Source organism: Pleurodeles waltl, chromosome 7 (assembly GCF_031143425.1).
Source record: "Pleurodeles waltl isolate 20211129_DDA chromosome 7, aPleWal1.hap1.20221129, whole genome shotgun sequence".
NCBI classification, from domain to species: domain Eukaryota; kingdom Metazoa; phylum Chordata; class Amphibia; order Caudata; family Salamandridae; genus Pleurodeles; species Pleurodeles waltl.
The window spans coordinates 1,355,218,015-1,355,224,043 of NC_090446.1; the positions used below are offsets into that span (position 1 = coordinate 1,355,218,015).

The 6,029-nt window shown below is 46.3% G+C and overlaps 1 protein-coding gene across 2 annotated transcripts in view; it reads right to left on the bottom strand.

Moving 5' to 3' along the window:
* SOCS3 (suppressor of cytokine signaling 3) overlaps positions 1-5,061 on the bottom strand; it is a 90,362-nt gene extending 85,301 nt beyond the window's left edge. Inside the window, exon 1 of one of the 2 annotated variants that reach the window (XM_069200787.1) lies at positions 5,013-5,061. The gene's annotated coding sequence lies outside the window, so the exon portion shown is untranslated. Of the gene's footprint in view, positions 1-3,605; positions 4,031-5,012 lie in introns of those variants that run through there. The other variant, XM_069200786.1, reaches the window with a different exon arrangement.
* Between the last annotated feature and the right edge of the window lie 968 nt (positions 5,062-6,029).

A 6,029-nucleotide genomic window follows, 5' to 3' on the forward strand; every position in this document is an offset into this window, starting at 1 on the left:
TTCCAGATGCACTTCACACGCACTTACTTGGCGTCTGGTAGTAGTGATGGACTTCTGTCTAACTGTTCAGAGTTTGTAAAAGTTTTAGAAGGTTCTGAAATACTTCCCACCTCCTAAACAGGTGAAGGGATGCCCACCCAAAGTCTGGTCAGCAAATGGTCATTCAAAGAGGATGTAGGAGAGGCACCCTGTGCCCAATGATGGGCCACAGGCTAGCCTGAGTCTACTAGTCCATAAGACTACACTTGGTGGACAAAGGGTTCCGGTGACCATTCACCAGATTTCCCTCAAAGTGCACAAGGTATTTAAAAGGCCAATTAATTTTCGAACCGCTAGTCACGATTTGATTCTAACGATTTGATTCTAACAAAAGGTGCCCACTTGGCTCTAACATCCAAGTTCATAGATGGCAAGGAATATTACAGAGACCTTTAAACCAATGCCAAATTTTACATTGTAGGTCAAAAATCCGCAATTGTCTGGTGAGTGTACAAGTGTAATTTATTATTTGCCATTCTTCTGTGTAGAGACATTTTTTTTACTGTGGATGGAGCTTTCATAGAACCAACACGCAGTGAGCACAGAAAGAAAATGCAGTGAGCACAGAAAGAAAACACAGTGAGCACAATAATATAAGAGTGAGCACAGAACAACAAAGCCAATAGAAAGATGAACATCGTAAGAATAAAACTACAGCACAGTGAGTACACAACTGAACTCGGTTAATGTAGAACCAGAACAGTCAGTACAGTAACAAAATACAGTTAGCACAGAAATAAAACATAGTAATATCAGTATAAACACAGCAAATAAGGAGCAACAAAGTTAATGCGGTTAATAAAGAAACGAAACCAAAATACAGTGAGTAAAGAAATAAAAAATAAGGCGTACAAACCATAACACAGCAAGGAAGGAGCAAGAGTCCAGAACAAGAATAGAGCTAATAGGCAAGTTGTACATGGTGGGTATATGGCCTCAACACTATACAGAACCAAAAGTCCATCAGTACAGAACCAGAACAAAGAACGTGCAAAACCAAAACACAGAGAGTAAAAAAACAAAACACAGTGGGGACAGAACCACACAGATAATAGAAAAGCGGAACACAATCGAAAAAAACAGAAAACATTTAATGGAGAAGCAGAAAGTGGCAACAAAGAAACGGAACAGCATGTGCACAACCAAAATAGGGTGAGTACAGATCCATAGGTGTGTGAATATGTTGGAATCATGGCTCCACTTTCTTGGTGAAACCGTGTTTATTATTTAACTCCCCAAGCGGCATATGTGCTGGTACCCCCTTTACCGGCCTACACTCTCTGTCCCTCTCATGAGTTGGAATAACTGGACTGGAAGTCTTGCACTGAATGATGCACCGTAGTGTGGGGGTAAAACACTGATAAACATCGGTAGTTTTGGGGGGGACTGCAAATGATTTACACCACCATCCTCCATGCCCCCAAGTATACAGTGCATTTTTTTTATACTATACCATGATTTGGCATATTTAGACTGAATTTTAGCAGCATCGGTGTTTACTTAAAACTTGACTTGAATTTGCAACATTTTAAACAATTTTTACCAACATCTCGTGCATGAGATATCTATTTCGTTCAATAAGTAGGACTCCCTCGAAAATAAAGTTACCAGTAACATGATGTTAATGGTCTACTTTCCTAGCCAGGTGTGTTTTTTAACCTTTGGGACAAGGAGGAGAGGCCATGTTGTGTATGGATCCCCCATTTTTTCTGTGCTCTTGTGGAGCAATTCAAAGCACCGGCAGATGATGTTGGGGGGGCATATATTACATCAAATTAAAACACGGTAAAAAGTGAATAAGGGGTTGTTTTTAAACTTGAGGTTCTGAGTGATATAGATAGGCCTCCTAGTTTTATAGTATTTATTTTTCTAATATTTCCATCTGTATTTATCTATGTTTATGTTTTGGCGCTCTCATTGCTATTTATCCATATATTTTGTGTTTTGAGAATAAATGGAGTCACACAATGGTATATTTTCACATATATTTAACTGATAAACATGCACTCACACTTTGATGCCTGTTGAGTTCTACAAAATTAAACAGCCAAATAACATAAAACACTGCATCCAGGTAAATATTAGTATTATATACACATACACATTAACAGATGCTTGTATTTAAGGAAATATCATCCTCTTCCTCAGCTCTCCATGCAGGCTCTGCTGTTGGCCTGGAATTCACAAAGGGCAACATGAAGAGTCCCTCACAAGAAATACAATTTTCTGTACTTTTCCACTTTAAAAAAAATATAGACAGGAAACAGAGTTAACCGTACAAATCGGTAAAAACAGAAAACTGGAAGCCTTAATCATAGACAACACAAGCTTTGCTCTTGTCTATTTGATGTCACGCAGAATTCCTCAGTGAAACACATCCCCATTATTCTCCGTTACTGTTATTAAACCTACATGTTACATGGCAAAGCAAGGAAGGCTGCTTCCCATATGCCAGCCAGGCACCCCCTAGTTATTGCAGCGTCTTGACGTCCAGATAAGGCGGATGCTACATAAATAGGGGTTTCTCTATGGAACAAGTATGATGTAGGCCATGCAAGTTCAGCCGCAGCAGCAGAAAAGGTGTCTGGCGATCCAGGTTCTAGCCTTGGATCCCTCTCTTGGTGACATCACCAAACACCTCAACCACTGATCTCCACGACCGACCTCACTGGTCTTCAAACGTGAATGTAACAAGCCTCCCTTGCCTAACAGTATTTAGTCATGCCGCGCACACACAGGATATTTCATCTCAGGTATTATTATGTGAAATGTTCAATATTACAAGCAAAACAATGTAGGGGCCATGAGGCATTACTGCAGATAAATGTAAACAAAGATTGATAGTGTTTTTCAATTAATTATACCAGTAAATATGTGCTGTGAAAAACACATGCGGAGAGATAAGTACTTCAAGGAGGACGCGGGAGTCATCTTGAAATAGCCCCACAACTGTGCACACTTATGCTTACAATAAATCCAGTATATGAAAACAATATTGCAAGTCAGGGGGTCCTATGCCTAAGAGGCAGCCCCGTTTGGAGTATTTGTCTTTGAATACATTTGACAACACCCGTCGTTTGAACCTACTATGCGATGACCACACTTCTGTATACTGTCTAAAGTCACACCTGCTGGAGTAGTATTTCTGGTTAAGGTGCTTGCTAATTCACAGAAACGTGTTATCTTGACAAAAAGGCACCATTTGGAAGTTCCCTTGTGGAAATTCAAAGTGTTTATATGCAGGATAACCCTGAATGTATTCTTGTGTAACATAACTGGTGCTGATGTAAAGCGCTCCAATACCTTCGGGTCGAGTTGGCGCTATATAAAACTGCGAGACAAAAAACTGGTATTTAGCGTTTTTTTTTTTTTAAAAGAGCAGTATTACATTATTTTTCCTCCACAATCGACCTCTTCAAAAACTTCAGTTAGGATATATTTTACTCTGTCACGGTCAGTGCCTCAACCACATATGTTCCTGATCACTTTACACTACGAGGGATGCCAGCTGTTCCTGTGTAGATGGGACGGGGAGGCAAAGCTTAGACCCCAGGAACAGAACTCACCTGCCTACGGTTGGTCTTGTCTGATCCCTGTGGTCCTTGGTCCAGATAGGTGCACCCCGCACCGGGGGTCATGCTGATCAGCTGCTCTTTAGAACAGGTTCCGGAGGAAGTCCAGACTAGCGAGTGAAGGAATGACTGAATGAACACTTGCAGAGCGTGGCACAGAGCACTGAATTTCCTCCTGAGGTCTGTGGGCAGCAATGGACGGAACTGGACAGGTTGGCAAAAGTACCTGCCCTGGTGGGAAACCGCAGCACAGCTCGCTTGCCTGCCCTCGCTGTGACAGTAGAGCTATCCACCTCACCTCACCCCGGGACAGCACCACTCACTGACCCGCTGGAGCAGGACCACTCACATGCGAAGCTCTACTTCTTTTTTTCCTCCCAGCAGTGTAGGAGGGAGGGAGCTAGTTGTACGATAACGGGGAGGGGGGCAGAGGAGGGTAATGTGTGTATTTATTTCTTTCCCTTCCCAGCGTTTCGATTGGCCCGTGGCGGAAGTCCCCGCTGTACTGCCGGCCTGGGACTGGCTGCTGGGAGAGGCTGGGTGCTGCCGCCGTCCCGCCCCCTTCCCCGCCCCCTCTCCTCCTAGTTATTCCTGGAAGTGCTGAGGGAGCTGTTGGTAAGGGGTAGGACTTTTCTCAATCGGCGCTCTTTCATTTTTTTATTATGCTTTTCCCTGTAGTGTGTTGTAAATGTCATTAGACAACAAGCACAGTGTGAATAGCAAGGAGTCACCCCTCCCCCTCCTGCACTGCAAGCGCTGCTATTTTATTACCTCGCTTTGCTGTATTTCTCTAGATTTCATCCCGTGCACCGCCAATAGCTGTTACTGTAGCTTTAATTCCCATCTTTTCACCCCTATTCTGTTACACCGCGTTCTACCCCCCTTTCTATTTCCATTGCTCCCCTTCTCGCTTCTTTTCACTCCGCTCTTCAGATCTCCCTCCTGTTTGCCCCTATGTTCGGTCCCCATCCCCCCTCTTCCGTGCCCCTTCATACCGCTTTTTGGTTGATTCCCCCAATACTGCCTCTCCCTTCTACCCCTGTCTCCTCAGATACCCTCGCTCCTCTCTGAGGCCCTTTCTCTTCACACCCCTCTCTCCCCAGAAGCTCCCTCCACCTATTAGAGTGGGACTGCGCTGGCTCTCCTCAAATACCCTGTCTCCACCCTGCTGCCCCTCACACCCCAGACCCCCCTCTTGTACCCTCTTCACCACATTCGGCATACCCCACTCAGCTGCACTTACGGCCCAGGCTCCCCACTGTCTTCCAGTCCCTCATTACTGCCGATCTCTCCCGAGACCCCTCTCTCCTCTCTTTCTGCGCTCCTTCCACCCCAGGTGCACTCACTCTCTTGCCTTTGATGCACTGTCAAGCATCTTTCTCTGCGGTCTCCTTCTCCTACCTGCGCTCTCTGTGTCCTCACATGCCCTCTCTCCCAGGAGCATCACCCCGTCTCTCCTCAGACCCCTTCTCTTCTCACTGCTGCCCCTTCCTCTGCTCAACGACACCCTTTATCTCCTCGGATACCGTCTCTCTCCTCAGCATCCTTTCTCCTCTGTCTTTGCTGCCCCTTCCTCCTCAGATGCACTCGCTTTTCCCTCCTGTAGTTTTGCCCATCTCATCAGGTCCCCTCACTCATCTTTACCCCCTTTCGCCTAAGATACCATCTATCCTCTCCGCTGCCACTCTTACCCTAGGACCACGTCTCCTGCGATACCTACTCTCCTCCCTGCTGCACGGTCTCTCCACAGATACACTCTCCACTCTCCCGCTTCTTTCGCACTGCTCTCAGTCTTTCTTCCAGCCCCCCTTTCTCTTCATACACCCAGCTCATCTTTTCTATGTCACCACTCTCCACAGATGCCATCTCCTCAGCCCAGTTCCACTTAGAGAAAGCGTCTCTCATCTCTACTATGCTGTCTCTCTCCATAGGTAACCTCTCTCCTCAGCCTAGTCCTCCTAGAGACAAGGTCTATCATTCCCGCTTCACCATCTCTCTCCACAGATCCCTCTCTCCTCAGCCCGTCCCCTCTACAGATGTCGTCTCTCATCCCGCTGCACCATCTCTCGCCACAGGTGCCCTCCCTCCTCAGCCCGTTGCCTCTACTGCCACCTTCCTCTCCTCTTCTCTCCCAACACTTGCTCTCTCTCCTCGGGCCATTCCTATACAGACAGCCTCTTCAATCCCGCTGCACCATCTCACTCCACTGAGGCCATCTCCCCTGACCCCATCACCCCTACAGATGTCCTCTCTCATCCCGCTGCACCATCTCTCTCCACAGTCTGATGCCCTCTCTCCTGAGCCCGTTCCTATACAGATAGCCTCTCTCAATCCCGCTGCACCAACTCTCTCCACTGATGCCATCTCCCCTCACCCCATCACCCCTACAGATGCCCTCTCTCATCCCGCTGCCCATCT